The sequence below is a fragment of the Tachypleus tridentatus genome, chromosome 7 (assembly GCF_004210375.1).
Source record: "Tachypleus tridentatus isolate NWPU-2018 chromosome 7, ASM421037v1, whole genome shotgun sequence".
NCBI classification, from domain to species: domain Eukaryota; kingdom Metazoa; phylum Arthropoda; class Merostomata; order Xiphosura; family Limulidae; genus Tachypleus; species Tachypleus tridentatus.
In genome coordinates, this window is record NC_134831.1 from 42,723,084 (window position 1) to 42,740,879 (window position 17,796).

At 32.3% G+C, this 17,796-nt stretch overlaps 1 pseudogene; it reads right to left on the minus strand.

Annotated features, from left to right (window-relative positions):
* Nucleotides 1–15,962: 15,962 nt before the first annotated feature.
* On the minus strand, nucleotides 15,963–17,528 carry LOC143257664 (zinc finger MYM-type protein 1-like; annotated as a pseudogene).
* Between the last annotated feature and the right edge of the window lie 268 nt (nucleotides 17,529–17,796).

The window sequence follows — 17,796 nt, forward strand, 5'->3', positions numbered from 1 at the left end:
AAAAATGATTGCCTTTGACGTTAATCCACTGAAGTTAAACGGTTTGTAATGTTCGAAATCTTTAAATGTTCCACGTTATATATTTGAAGTTTACAATTAATAAGCGTTAATCACAACTATGGCTTTTGAAATTTATAGTATACCAACTGTAACAAACCATATACAAGACTTTTTCTTTAGTTTTTGTGAATAATATAAATACGTAATTCACATTTTCGTTTTAGATTTTTATAAATTATAAAGCACATATTTCAAAAAAGATGTTATTTTTACAAATCAAAATAAAATCCCTTATGTGGACTTTTTGTTTAATCCTAGCTATTTTTGTGATTTTGAAGAAATCAAAAGTGATTGGAATCTTACAATTACTGTCAATATTTAGGGCAGCTGTTACCAGGCACACCGTCAGAGGGCGAAACTGTCATAAAATAATTTAACATCAATGCTTTCATGTTCATTAGTTTGTCTTTATGCTATCCATATATCTATGATTTTTACTGTTCTTCACGAAATCTGTCATTTCACACACGTATCCTATGATACTTTTAATATACTTACTTATTACAGTAATGCTATGAGCCGAAGATTTTGTCATTTGTTATTTTATACAGACAATGTTTCTATATGATTTTAACACACTTGCTGTTTTGTATTCACAAGTTAAAGGAACAACTATTATAACACATATCAGTGCACAAATATTATCCATTACTCGAATGAGACAGTTATCATAACGAATAATTTACTTTACATAATTCATCGTCCTGAAAAGGACGATGTATGTTATAATTTAACATACAGTTTCGCTTTATTAGTACATAGTTACGTATAATGCGCGGTTATAATGTCTAAAGTAAGTTATATTATTATGTTGATATTCTTTGTATGATTTCATTAATTTATTCGGTTTGGTTGTAGTTTAACTTTACTATTATAGAACCAATTTAAAATTTCAACACTTACTTTTTCTGTATTATAGTTTTCCTCGGATGATTCTCCAATCTAGTATGTTATGTATTACAATTTGAAATGGCATAAAACTGAGTTAAAATGTAATTTGGATTTTTAAATTAATTAAACTTCAATATGTATCAAATTTATTATATTTGCCAACAAGATTGATACACACAGGTTTCTTTCTTAATGCAAATATATTTTAATATATAAAAGACAATACTATTTATAATAATGGCTATTACAAATAATGATTTATATTCAAACGTTTTGCAAACTTACTCATAGTATTAAGACTTTATATGATCTGGAATATCTTTATACCTTATCGAATGTTAAAGACGAGAAAAATATTTCTGAGTTGATATGGATACAATTCACTTAACGAGAAGCTAGCTAGCTTTTTGCTGATGACACATGAATTTTTCATGGCTGAAACTATATAATGTCTTTCTAAAAATATTAGCATTCGATGTTAATCCACTGAAGTTAAATGGTATGTAATGTTCGAAATTTACAAACATTCCTGGTCAAATATCTGAAGTTCCCAATTAATAAGCACTAATCACGGTTATAGCTTCCGAGGTTTAAAATATATCAACTATTACAAACCAACAATATATACTGTCTCTCAGCTCAGTGGTGTGCTGGTTGATGTTATCGGCTCATGGTGAGTTTCTAGAAATCTCACTTTGCACAACAATACTGACAATTATTTGTATTCACATACTATTTATGTTATTGTTTTTTACACTAGAGAAATTTTAGTGAATAGGCAGGAATTTTGTAATACAGAGATAACAGTATAAGTGTTTTCCTTTTTAAACATAAATATATGTTTAACTGAAACAAACACTGATATTAAAATAAATATGTAACAGTAAATTCGTCACGTACTATTCATTTGTTCTTCATGTAATTAAAATGAGTAGAATTTTGAGAGAAACCTTTGTCTAATGTCAAGACTGCTGCTTGTTAAAAAACAAAGGTCAAGAAATGGTTACTTTTACAAATGGGATGGGTTATTTCAACATACCAGTTAATGAAATGTTTTGACTTTGTGTTTACCTGGACCTAAAACTCTTATTTTCATGTCCTTCAAACCTTTATGTATATTTAAAACTAAGTTTTTCAACTACACACATGAACATAGTAAGAAAAAGACCATTAGTTATAAATCAAGTGACTATTTCAATGATATTTTTCTCACAAAGATTTTAAAACTGTTTTGGTAACATGAATTATACAATTCTGTGATTCTCACATTTTGTTACAGCCCAGTATGCTGTCATGTGAGTAAAATTAACACGTATTATACATATTTAACAAACTTTTAGGAGTACCAATATACCATAAGCATCATAGTTTATAATGCTATTGATTAGCTTATTATAAATGATTTTCATTTCAGTATTTGTTCATTCCAATCCAGTGTGTATGATTTTGTGTAATTTATAAATGTTGGTGAACATTTCTTGTACTTTACAACAGTCTGTTAAAGACTAAGTTTAATAATTTATTTTAACTATCTCATGTTATAATTTTCACGGGTGTTTCAAATTTACAATTAACAGATATAAACGTTTGAAACAATGTTATGGTACCACCTAATATTCATTATTCAAATATACTAGGTCAAAGATTGCATAACAAAGGAACGGAACGAGGGCATCGACAGGCAAATCAATGATAATACATGGTACCTATTTATGTATTTAACTTATACTTAATAATTAAAATAAACATCTCATATTCCAATTCTGGAATAGTTTCTACTCAGTTGTATTCTGTTATTGACATTGTTCATTAGTCACAACAAACAAAAGTATCGTTATTACTATTAACCTAACACTTGCAATACAGATACTCTGTTTTTGAATGTATATATAATGCAGTGCTTAAAATACAATAGGACTAATACTAACGCCTAAGAAGGAGTAATAATTCATATACAAAATTAATAGGTTGATTACTGACAGAACAAGTAATTGTCTTCATAGCAGATTCTAAAATGAGCACTATATTATATCTGTATTCATACATCAAAGCCACATAGGAATTGTATTGATGTTACTTTAGAAATATAGAAAAAACAAACATACACACATATATATGACTAATATTTGTGGCCATTCCTCCGAATTTTCTGTCCCATTCGTCTTCTATTGTATTAGTATGGCTAGTTTATTTGTAGTCCCCAGTTGGGACAGCAATAAATTTAAGGATTTACAGCACTAAAATTAGGGGTTCGATTCCCTTCAGTAGACACAGCAGATAGACCGATGTGGCTTTGCTATAAGAAAAATACATATATACAAACATAGTTTATTCATAAATAAAATACAGTTATCGTACTAGTTGCAAAGAAAACCAGAAAAAAATATTTTACGTATTATAATTTATCTAATATATTACGTTACGTAATACGTTTTAAAATAGCCTGAAACTCAGTTAAATTGTGATTTAAATTTATAAGTTAATTAAATCTCGAGATGTATAAAGTTTTTAATATTTGCCAACAAGATTGATACATACAGTTTAATATGCAAATAATAATACAATCTATAATAACGATTATTACACATAAGCATTTATATACAAAAGTTTTGCAAACTTATAAACGATATTGAGTCTTCATATCTAGTCTGGAACTAAATATTTTTATTGGATCTATATTATAGATCTGTCTCAGACATTTTTTTGGATCTGAAAGAAATCTTGTTGATAATGCTATTTAAATGTTATGAGGAGGAACATTAACAAAGCCACCCTCAATACCCTGAGCAATAAGAGACTCACTGGTGGCAGAACTCGAATTTATAGCCAGTATACCTTCTAAAAAATTATTTAATCTCCCCAGTAGCACGAACAATACGCATCCGTATGGGATTAACAATGCCGTTTGTTATAGACACAGAACCAGCGAGTGTCTAAATTACTCCCTAACTAGATTGGCCATAACATCAGTAGCCAAATTAACAACATCAGGTGTTCTGGTAGAACTATATCCATATGTGACACCAACGTACTGGGTGTCGCATCCTTATCTTTTTCAAATACCAATAATTAAATATAAAATGACCTTTTTTTTGTTTTCTTTTGCAGAAATGGCAGGTTGGTCTTAATGGTTTTGATGAATTTTATTTCAACTACATAAAAACTTCGAACTAGAAAAGCTGAATTTTTTAGAAGAATCCTTAACTTTGGTGGATTGAACAGATATAGGTTTTTGCTGAGATTGCAGGAATTTCTTTTTATGAGTCAAAGTACAATAATCAGAAAGAGCATCTGCTTTCTGCAGTGTTTCAACTTTCTTTTGATTCAACTAAGTTTTTAGGTCGTTACTTGCACAGAGTATAAATTCCTCAATTAGTCATAATTATCTTAGTTTGTCGAAACTTTTGCCAGAAAGTAAATAATTTAACCATTGTTCAAAGTAAACCTCTTTCTCGTGGGCAAATTACATTTAAATTTGATTATCTTGCTAACGATAGCCTCGAAACCTTAGGTGATAAGCCTCTTACACAAACTCATATGCTTTGAGAATAGATGCTTTAACCTTGTAATTTGCACATTTTTCTAGTAAGAGAACAGCATAAACTTCTCGTGCTTTACAGTCAACACACTTTCTAATAATAATTTGCTATTGATTAATAGCAATAAAACATTTTCTTTACTTTTCGTAAACTTTGAATAGTTTCATAAAATTGGATGGTTCAAAGTTAGATCAGGTTTTTCTGTTTTTACTTCTCACTAATCCGTTCTTTCAACGTTGATGTTTTTTTTTCTGTTTATCACATTCTCTTTCTGAAGATACAGACCATTTTTATTGGGTTTTAAATATATTTAACCATTTTAATTATTTAGTTTTAATTGTTAATTAATTTTTATACCTTAACCCTTGATGGGCATATCACTGTTTTATATTTCTTGAAATTTGTGACACTAAATCTTTATTAACTGTAATATTAATAATATTAAGACGGGTCTCGAGAAGACTGATGCTAAAACGACTGAAGAAAAGAAGATGAGCAACTGAATACAGGTTTTCAGTTAACTAATAATCAATTAACTATCGAGTAGAGAACTACAAAATAATCATATTTTTCATAATTCATAAACTGTTAAAATCTGTGTACAAAGGATGATTAGTGAATAAGAACAGGTCTTATATAAAAGAACTAACAGTGTGAGATGTCTGAAAGACATTGCGTTGCTTACTAAAAGGATGCTGAAGAAGCGAAAGCAGATGTATTGAATTGATGTGTTACTAAAGTGAATGTCTGAGAAAGGTTCAATAATTTCAGACTTTAGAACTGTTAAACTGTTAAAAGTATATTATTTGTAATATACTGATTGTATAAAATATTATATGGAAGTGAGACAAAATATTCACGAAATTTTATCGTCTTCTGTGTAACCTGATTATGATTCAAATAATATTTCTTAGATAATTTGAAAGAAAATATTCGTGTATAGTTTGAAGGAATGTTAGACATGATTTATTAAGACCTTAAAACCTTGTCGACGTTAACCAATTTATGATTATTTTGATACAAATTGCAAATTCGTTAAAATATGTTTTATCATATTTTACAAAAGGTGTTCAAAACAGAGAAATAAATGTTTCTATTTCACAATTCATCATTTATCGATTGAAAGTACTATGGACACTTGTTAAGTTTTAAACATACTTTATCAGGTTATGGAGCTAGATCGGAGTTATTATGAGATTACTCATATGTCACACACCATCTTTCCACGCGAAGAGTGAAACCGATTTCTTTAGATTTTTAAACTAGAAATTTCTCGTTTCTTTATCAGCCACTTTCTCACATGATAATAGAAACAAGACTGCTTGATCCCTGTCAAACGAGGAACTGAAATCAAAACTTGCGGTAATAAAAAGCTTCTCGGTGTAATGTGTCTCGATAACTAATTTAAGAATTAAAGTCGAAAATAATTTTCCTGAAAGTTGTATCCAATATATAGCTAGAAATTCAATGTAAGATAATATTATTTGTATAAAAACAACAACAACAAAAATAGTACAACAAATTGCATTTAAAGATTCAAATAATAAGAAATTTCTTGTTTGTTTAAAGAGAGTTTCATGTAACTTTACCAGAGTCAGTAATACTTCTGAAAGCTTCTTGTAACATCACAAGTATCTGAATACTCCTGAAAGTGCCATGTAACATCACCAGTATCTGGATCACTTCTGAAAGTGTTACGTAACATTATGATATTTGGATCACTCCTGAAAGTGTCAATTAACATCACGAGTATCTGGAATACTTCGTAAAGTGTCATGTAGCATCACCAGCATCTGGATCACTCCTGAAAGTGTCACGTGAACGAGTATCTGGAATATTTCTGAAAGTGTCATGTAACATCACCAGTTTCTGGAATACTCCTTAAAGTGTCAAGTCTTATTTGAAAGGTTGGTTTTTACGCCATTGCAAATTTCGAACCCGTTAGTGTATTATTTATACAAACAGATTAGTAATTAAATTTTACAATAGAACTTTCCTCAGGAATTCGCGATTATTAGTATTAATCTATTAAGATTGTTAGTATAAATCTATTAAGTTTACTTGTGAAAAATATTTGATTATTTAAAGATTTAATGACATTGTTCCACTGCACTCATGGTGATAGGTAGTCAATCTGTTTGTTGATAGGTTTAAGATATTGAAACTAAACAGGATATAGAGCTTAATTGAAACAAACGTTTTATTTAAGAGGACAAGTGTAGCTTATTCAACTCTACATTGCAGGTAAACGTTCTTATCCTCCATGGTTCAATCATTTGTTACACATGAAATACTCAGAAAATTGTGATTCAATAGAATGAATAAACGGATTTCCAACAGCTGCTTACGCTTGTCTTTTTCAGAGTTGGTCAAACTTTAAAACATAAAACTGGATTTATACAACGTTTACTTCTAGTCAACTAATTGAAAGAGGTCTCTCCGATACATCGTGGATCATCTTACTCATCCACTTGAAAAATATAAATATAGGCTAATTTGATGATGATTATGAAAGTTCTGGATTGGTTGAGCTCAGTTCCAAGAAGTGTGAATTCTTTGGTTGATGTATAAGTTTCCTGGGACTCATTTTCAACTCATTTTCAACACATTTTCGATCTTAAATTGGATTTTTTTATTATTTTGCAATACCGAAGAACTTGCGTAAGGTAAAGAATTTCTTGCAATATGCTTGTCTGTTATCGCTTTCTAAAATAATTATCTAACATAGCTGTCAGTTTTATCAGTTCCTTGAATAAGAAAATAATAATTAATGCTACAGAAAATAACTGTTGTACATTTAGAAAATAGTTACTATATGTTTTACAAGACGTAAGTCATTTCCTTTACTAGTAGCGTTTTTTTGGTTTACTAATATTAGTAGTTTAGAAACCTAGATTACCAGGCTGCTCGGTAAACTTCATAATTTTGACTTACATTACACATCGCGGTGGGCGGACCTTGGATATTCTGCTTTTTTGGAATCTCTTTTTAAACATTATTTATGATGTATATTGTAAAAAGTGTAATTGAAAAACAAACTAATTCGCAGTTGTTTTGATTTAAGAAAACACTGTAGACATATAATTCACGAGAGACAAGATATTGCTAAAAGTTACCGCTGTTTATGACAGTTATTTTTATACATTTATACATAAAATGTTTAAGATTTTAAAAATAACAAAATATTCTAGGATTTTATCTGACATAATCTTGAAATTCTTCGGCCCTCCTATGTCTCAAAATATTATTGGTGTTATAACCTAGTTCTTAAGTACAAGTTTTATTTTCTATTAGGTTCGAACTATACAATCAATACTTTTATACATTAGGTTTTGGTTTCATGACGTATCTGGAGTTTATGATGAGAATAATATTATTTTTTTTACGTAAGTCGTGATTTCGGGAAATTAAAAATGTCGTGGTCTTAGAAACAATGAATTTATACCAAATTCATAAACTTACCATATAAGCATGAATGGTTAATAAGAGTAAGTTCAAACTATTGATAAAAGGTAAAATTATTATACACTTAGAGCTTTTATTGGTGGCATATTAAGTTCAAACTTACCATCACTGTACGGTTCTTCGTCATCAATCACATTGGTTGAATCTTCTTGAAATGACGCAGATTTAATTATTTATTGTTCTTGTAACCGGTGTATTAAGTTCTTTACCACACGATTATCTTGACGTTTCCTATAAATCAATTAGTTCACTTTGTAATGTTAAAAATATTAATACAGATACATTTGATGTTTTTAAGTATACAATAAAATATAATAGAGAGTAGACGTACCAACGTTTTTGATTTTTATCACTAAATAGATGTTTAAGTAACTATTGTTTTACAAAACACTATCGGCCCGGCATGGCCAAGTGTGTTAAGGCGTTCGACTTGTAATTCGAGAGTCGCGGGTTCGAATCTCGGTCGCACCAAACATGCTCACCTTTTCAACCGTGGCGGCGTTATAATGTGATTGTTAATCCCACTATTCGTTGGTAAAAGAGTAGCCCAAGAGTTGGCGGTGGGTGATGATGACTAGCTGCCTTCCCTCTGTAATTTCAATTACACTGTTAAATTAGGGACAGCTTGCGAAGACAGCCCTCGAGTATCTTTGCGCGAAATTCAAAACAAACAAACAATCTTTTATTACATTATTGTGACTTGTCTGGAATAATTTGAGATCGCTAAAACTAATAGACTTGTTTTAATGGTTCTCTTGTGAAGGGTTATTATATGATGTTTAGGTATTACTGGAGTGTAACGTATGACACTAGTCACACTTGAAAAAATTTGTTGATCATTTAAATTTTTTAATTACGTTCCATTTTTATCGAAACGCCACTAATTTTGTAAGATACCGTTTATGAGACTGTTGCATCTAATTCGGCGCCAGGAATTCTCTTATAGTATTCAAAACGTCTTCATCTCTGAATATCTCTGAATCCCGAAGACTTGCTCTTATACCAAGGTTCTCTGTTACACTTAAGAAATCTTACATATGCTTCAGAAACCATTTTTACATCACCAGCTACTCTAAATGGATCTACGTGTACTTACATGTTTTACAAAATATCTACGCACATTCAGAAATGTATCGAAATGTATCTAGTGAAGAGTTTCAAACATCGTAATCTGTTTCAAAGCCAATGTGTGTCACGCCACACTTAACTTCTCGAAATACAAGGAGCCATAAAAGCTAAAATTTAGTTATCGAGATAGGATATTTCGATTAGTCTGTCCATTACGTGTTATTGACGCGGGTACACGGGGCCGTAAGGTAGTGGGAGGTTTCTTTGGAATATGAAATAATTCCATGAAAAATAAGAACAAAATAAAACCTAAGAATTTAAACAATGTATTCTAAGGATATTAAATAAGTAATATAAATAAGTTATTTTTTCTACGCCTTAAAATAAAATAATTAACACTGATTTCAAACAATAGTGTATAAGGATCTCATTGATTGGATACATTGGTAAAATACAGACAGTTTCCTTTTTAAATATTATACACATTGCCATTATAAACGTTACAATAACATTTAAAAGAAAAAATAAAAGAAGGAATTTAAAGATTTTTGAAACAATTAAAACAAGGTACAAAAAATTGAAACCAATAGTTTACGTGTTACATCAAGAAGCATTACGCAAGTTTACAGAAACCTTATTAGAAGCAGGTTGTGCATAACATCTGTATGCTTTTCATAAAGAGTGGAGCTGAAGCCTTATATCATTTTATTAGCTCTGAGGTATATTATATGAACAATATGTTATATGGTCAATAGTGGCAAAGCCGGTATTTGTATAAGAAAACACATCAAGTGTTTTACAAATTTACATAAGCTATACAAAAGTTTATGGGAAAAAAATAGTGCCTACACATTCGTAGTATCTGTATCTGCATTCGAAGGGGAATAATAAAAAGACCATTTTCATGAACATTTGAGCAATTATATTTAAGTTACAGAAAAAAAGCTTTTCCTGGGAATTGAAAACTATGAGTTATGTCTTAAGAGGCAGTTGAGTGTATTGAAGGTTGATAAGTATGTATAAATACGTATGCTTTCTAAATTAAATCTGACAGAATTCCTACTGGTTTTTATATTTTACTATACGCTTACTTTTATCATGTATACGATGATTTTTAATTGTTAAAATAAAATAAACAAAACTTTTTAAATTATTTGAAAGTGAAATTAACATTAATGACAGATATTTTTATCCTTTATTAGTATATTTCTGAAATTATTTTTATCACAATAACTATATTCACCTCTATAGCTGTGACAAAACCCAAATTATCAACCATTTCTGAATTAATTGTGGCAGCTATCAGGTTGTATTGCATACTCCAGCTTGTCACTTCTCTGCTAAAACTAAATAAATTAATATCTTTTTCATGACATATATAAATATGTCAACATCTTTTGAGCGAGAAATATCAAAGTTAGAAACTCGATTTTCTGAAATTAAAATAAAATATGTTAGATGTCTAATTGTAGGTTAGATTTCGAGAAAGACAAAATTTGAAACGACAACATTACCGTCTCTACTGTTCCGTTATGTAGCTTTCATCATTGTTTTATCAATACTCAATTATTTTAGATTTCTTTCAAACACAACATGACTGTAGTTGTTCCTTTCTCTGAACAGAACAATCATCTTTGTTCTCCATTTATAACATCGCTCTCTTTAATCTTGCTGTTTCTTATATCGCAAAATTAGTTTTGTTTCTCTGTCCGAAGTGTGAATTTTTGCCCAAACAGATGACAGTCATAATGACTTAGATCTCGTCAAATAATTAGTAGATTTTTTTAAAGGTCATAACAACCTTCTGCAGCACTTATTGTTGTGCTATAATATACAGTAACGTACTATTTGTGATGTGTTGATACCAGCTCTTTCTCCAGATTGTTAACCCTTGTACATAATCAGCATTCAAACAAAACTAATTGAGTTTTTGAAATAACTGAGGTAGGTTAAAAGCTTTATTAGAGAATGAATTTAGACAACGACGATAATCCCAAAAACAACAACAAAAAGCTCTTACCTCTCTCAAGTTCTTAAGTATTGGCCAATAATGAACAAATTCAATCAAAGATGGATCTCTGGACATTCCTCTTTTGCTGACAATGTTTTCTGGGACAGTTTACATTTCTTGAGATTAAGCTTAAGGTTTATTTTCCTCAACCACTCATTCAGATTTTCTTTTAAAATATTATCATTTGTGAATAGTTGTCCTAAGTCTCTTTGAATTAATGCCTCCGTACTTACTATAATAAACATATTTTACAATAGATATATGTACATATATTTATCCAAAAACAACTTTAAGTATTGTTTGAAGGCTATTTTTCTTAATAAAATCATTTTTTAAAAGGCTTCTTGACTCTTTCGAGAATGTTAGCTACAAACTGTCTCAATGCCATCTTGATTCATACCAAGGAAGAGAGAGCCTTGTCCGACAATTTTTGAACCAATCAATACAGGTTTCCTTAAGACTGAGTAAGCAAAACAAGTCGTAATAAATGGAATCAATGATCGTTTTGTAGAATGAACAGTAGTCCTACTACTTTTTATATGATCCACTGTTGGCTGGAGTTGACATCCAATGTACTATTTAAATTTGAATCAAACTTAAAAATTACACATTACATATTTAACTAACTCTAGCGTTAATCCACATAATATATATTAACAGTCATCTAATCTTTTGAATTCGATTGGTTTCTTTATACGTTTCTCAACTAATTATTATATCCTATGTCTGTATAATTCAACTCGTGAGCTTATTTCCACCAATCAGAAAGCCCTTCACACGTGTTTCAACACTCATTTGTTAACGATAACTACTATATTTTTTATTCTTGGCAGTTTGCCAGTAATATCTTTATCGCTTTATATCTTTAATACTTTCCATACTACAAATACGTTTAAATTGGGTATTTACCTTCCTTGTTTTCTTTTGAAATTCACGAATTGGAGACCCTCCATAACCAACTCATTAAAAGTACAAATTTGTTTTGCATTTGTCGTTACATGTATGGCCAAGCGTGTTAAGGCGTTCGACTCGTAATCCGAGGGTCGCGGGTTCGCGCCCGCGTCGCGTTAAACATGCTTGCTCTCCCAGCCGTGGGGGTGTATAATGTGACGGTCAATCCCACTATTCGTTGGTAAAAACGTAGCCCAAGAGTTGGCGGTGGGTGGTGATGACTAGCTGCCTTCCCTCTAGTCTTACACTGCTAAATTAGGGACGGCTAGCACATATAGCCCTCGAGTAGCTTTGTGCAAAATTCCAAAACAAACAAATACATTATTGTGACTTGTCTAGAATAATTTGAGATCGCTAAAACTAATACACTTGCTTCAATGGTCTTCTTGTGAAGGGTAATTATATGATGTTTCGGTATTACTGGAGTGTGACACTTGAAGAAAATTTGTTGATGATTTAAATTTTTGATTACGTTCCATTTTTATCGAAACGCCACTAATTTTGTAAAATCTGATCGGGGATATTAGAGTGAGAGGATGCTGAAAGTAATAAACTTATTTATTTAGAAAAAAGAAACCTCGTTCATCAAATATGCTCGCCATTTAAGCCATGGTGGCGTTATAATGTGACGGTCAATCCCACTATTCGTTGGTAAAAGAGTAGCCCAAGAGTCGGCGGTGGGTGGTGATGACTACCTGTCTTCCCTCTAGCCTTACACTACTAAATTAGCTTTGTGCTAAATTTAAGAAAACAAACAAACAAAATGTCGAAACACATCTTTCAGTAAGGCAAATGATGTTACATACGTTCTTGTTTTGTATATACCTCGAAAAGAAAATAATTATATATACCACTCCATAACAAAACAGGATATTGAGCAAGCATTACACAATCTAAATATACCATACACTAAAGTGGAAAGAATTATATCCAAGGTCACAAATTAAGCAACAAATTTAATAAGAGTAGACATGGAACAACATTACAATATCTTGGAACTGATAAACAATGGTATCATTTTGTGGTACCAAAAATTCCAAGTGGAACAACTAAAACACCAGCAGTAGTAATTATACAGTGTTTTAATGGCCAAAGATATGGACATGTTTCAGCAGCATGTCGAGCAACACCGAGGTGTTGCGATGTGACGGTGAACACCACATATCTGCTTGTGAAAAAGAACAAGCCACACCAAACTGCTGTAACTGTGGAGAAACACATACAGCAAATTATAATGGATGCGACAAATATAAACAGCATCTATGAAATCAAAACAATAAAACCAGCACAAGATAACATACCAAACACAATAACACAACAAACATGCATAACTACAGAACCAATTACATATGCACAAAAGTTGAAAGAAAACACTACACAACCAAAACCAGTAACTAAAGAACAACAAAATTCAACCAAAACAGTAACCACTTTACAAAAACTTAACAAAATCACAGATACAACAAACATCCAAGAAAACAACAATCTTACAGTAAAAGAAAACACAAACGACAAAACAAGTCTTAATTAAAAACGTTCTTACAGAGTTCATTATAGAATTTATAAAATCAACCCAATCAAAAGATAGCATAGACCTTTTCATAAATATAGCTAAAAAACACATAACACCACACATACCGCAACTAATAACAACAATCACAGGATACATGCTAAAATCTTAAATTCACAGCTCTAAGCATCAACATTTAAGGTGCAATTGCTTCCAAGAAACACGAGATCGAAGACTTAATAACAGATACTAACCCTGATATTCTTATTATAAGTGAAACACTAATTTATTCTAAGAATAGATTGAAAATATGTAACTATACGTCAATAAGAAGAAATAGAAGAAATAATCATGACACCAACAGAGGAATTATGTTACAAAATAAAAATCATCTTTCAGTTACTGAGATCCAAATGAACAGAAACAATGAAAATATAGTGGTTGATATCCTCTTAGGAAACCACTCGATAATAACAATAGCAGGATTATAGTGTTCTCCAACTAAGTGCACAGACATAAATCTGATCTACAACATCTTTTCCCACAACCAAAATACAATAGCAAACATAAGAACTTTGGATGAAAATCCACTAACTTCAATGGCAGACTTCTATTACAATTTATAGGTAACAATAACATATCCCTTATTAATGATAATACACCAACCCATATTACCTATGCAACAAATTCAAATTATATCTTAGACATCTGTCTCACCTCCTTTAATGTTAGACAAAAGCTAATAAATTTTAACGTGGGAAACGATGTTGACAGCTACCATCTCCCAATATGGTGTGTCTTCGATCTCACCCTCCATAAAGATAAAATCTGTAAGCAAGACAAATTTGATTACAAAAAAGCAAATTGGCAAGAATTTCAAAAAGTATTAGACAACATACTACTAGACCAAATTATACATACAGCAAACAATGAATCAGAAATTGTTTCTTACAGTCAAATAATCATGGAGTGCCTTTTAAAAGCAGCTACGGACACGGTACCAAAACAACAATACACAACCACAAACAATGCATGGAAACCAACCAAACAACTATTAACAATGATAAAACAACAGAGAAATTAAGAAGATTATTCATGGCAACAAGAGAACAAGAAATAAAAACACAAATTAACAACATTAGAAATAAAATTAGAGCATAAATTGAACTGCTAAAACAAGAAAAACGGAACAACCTCTGTTCCCAACTAAACCAACAAACAAACCCCAGTAAGTTCTGGCTACACTTAAAAAGATTCGCAAATGAACCCACGACAAGAAAATACTCAACAGTGGAATATAACAACACCTTGGCACAAACCAACAAAGAAAAGGCAGAAGCCTTCAAACATCAATTACAAAACATATTTAAAACACACAATGACTCGGACATGTACAACTATTACTACAATAAAGTAAACAACCACGTAACAAATAACATAGAATTATATAAACCACATTTTCCAGTCAACATTAAAAACAGCAACATATGACCACAATACCCAACTGCGCACTAAAAAAATCAAATTAAATGAACTTGAACAAGCAATCAAAAATTCAAAAAACAAAGCACCGGGAAATGATGGAATAGAAACAATTCTTTTCAGAAAAGGCACTCCAAAATTATTTGACCACCTATTACCCATATTTAATTTATCTCTATACTCTAAATACATTCCAGTTTCTTGGAAGCAAGCTAATATTTTAATGTTCCGCAAAGAAGGAAAACCAGCCAATAAACCAAACAGTTATCGACCGATCAGCCTGACCAGCTGTGTAGGCAAAATTCTTGAAAGAATAATAACTAATAGACTCTCCACATTTTTGGAGATTAATTCAAAATTACAAGAAGAACAAAGCGGATTTAGAAAATATAGACAAACAACAGATCATTTAATTAGATTAACTGAAACAATAATAAACACCTTTTATAAAAAAGAATACACTGTCGCCTGCTTCCTTGATATCGAGAAAGCATTCGACCACTATATGGCACAATGGTCTTCGGTTTCGTATGTTTGAAGGTAAACTGTGGAGGGGCTTCCCAAAATGTCATCAATATGAAGTATAGACTGTAAATTATAATAATGTAAATACCAAGGTACATTTCAGAAAGGTGTGCTATTTTGAACTGCGTTTTCAATGCAGTTTTCATTGGAATCTCATACTCTGATTAATAATTCATTGTTACAAATTAGAAATAATCTGTTTATGAAAATACGCGTATATGTAAAAGAGGAAGCTTACCTAAATTCCACCCAAGGTAATACATAATAATAAAGAAAATCAAGATCAGCTTAGATTGAACATTTAATATACCATTAAGAGTAAAGCTACAAATAAAATAAATATTACATAAATACAAAGTTTACATAGCAGAAACGAATTATCCCATGTGAAGTTAATACACTCTTAGGAAAAGCAAGGTCACTGTCAGGCTAACTATCTTTCATCATGTTGTGTTTATAGTCAATAATACTTCAAAACAATGCGCCTGTTCTGGTGATTGGCAGCAAATGTGTCTATAAAAGTATCAATATCGAGTTGTTTTGCCCTCCTGGAGTTTACTGATATGACAGCAAGGTTGCTGGTGCGATTGTTACCACTGCTGTTGCGCAAGTATGTTTTGAAAAGCTTCAGACATGAGAAAGTTCTCTCACAGGCAGCTGAAGTGTCAGGCAGGGTCACAGCGATGCATACAAGTTTGTGGAGATCCATGAAGGCATCCTTGTATGGCTCCAGCATGGTTGCAAGCTTCGATGGTGTGGATACTTCATGTTCCTTGTCTTTCTTCCTGGCAATTAGTCGGTTTAACTAGTGGACCTCTACTGTGAGGTCATCCTTTGCCAAACCATAGTTTGCTGCCATTCCTAAGAGTGCTTGCTTGCCCAGAAATGTGGAGTATTTGAGGTTCAATGCAGTTGCACCCATCAGAACACTGCAGGCATCAGAGGAGAATCTTCTATTCAGCTCGTTGAGCATCCTGTCTATGATGGCATAGAAGGTGTGTCTCCTGGCATCTGGTGTTGGTTCATCTCTTTGGCCAGTACTAGATGTGATTATGAATTTGTCCAGGTGTCTGAGGGCAGTTCGCTGTTTACCTTGATGCACCGTCTCAGTGCGTATTCCCACTTTCTTACACATATCCTCAGCAGACCCTTCCAAGTCTTTCCATGCTGCTTTAGTTTCATTTCTGAGAGACCATAGATGACAGATTGTACTAGGTCTTCTGCAGAGGCCAGCTGCAGGTTAGGTGACTGAAGATGGTTTGATAGGGGCCAGCTGCAGGTTAGGTGACTGAAGATGGTTTGATAGCTGTTTTGTCATCAGTAGTAGTTTTTCTATGGCCACTAGACTGGTTACAAACTGCTGATCTAGGAGTATGCACAGGCCCTTTGATTTAGTGACTCTGTGGACATTGTCCCCCTTCACAAGACGCTTTAGGGTTGTCACAATGGCAGGGAGGGTTCTTTTCACAGCTAGACAAGCAGCATGTTGGCAGGCCCATTTTGTGTCTGACAGTCACTTCAACTCTATGTGCTGGCTCACGGGTTCAAGCTCCTTCTGTACCTTCAGAAATTCTTCATGCACAACCGATGTAGAGAAGAATTTGTACAGCTTCTGAATTGTCACAAAGAACTCTGCTGCAGCCTGGACGTTGTGCACACAATCAATTAGCACAAGATTGAGCCTGTGTGCATAACAGTGGACATACACAGCCTGAGACACCTCTCTCTTGAACCTCTCCTGTACGCCACTGATGTGCCCTGACATGACTGCAGCTCTGTCATAGCACTGGTCAATGCAAGCATTGTTTTCAATACCACTTTTAGTCAGAGTCTCCATGACTTTCTTGAGCAATAAATCTGCATCCAGACCCTCATCAGCTGTAAAGTCCAGGAACTCCTCGTGAAGACTCTGTTGGTGGAGGTACCTTACCACAATGAACAGCTGTTCTTGTTTGCTCAAATCCTTTGTTTCATCCACCATTAAAGCAAAATGCTTATCTTCCATGACCAGCTTTGCTGATATCATTCCTGATCATTCTAGTGATGACGTCAAGCAGTTCGTTTTGGATATCATGGTGCATGTATTAAACATTGCCAGTACTACTCAGCTTCTTCTTCACGATTTCATCATACCTGGAAATTATGTCAAGAAGTTCCAGGAAATTGCCCCTGTTATCTGACTGACTACCTTCCCTGTGATCTCTTTGGGCTTTATTCTGGCAGGCTGTGTAGAGCAGTGCATCTATCACGGCTCTTATGTAATGTCGGTTTTCCTCCACAGTTTTAGCATGACT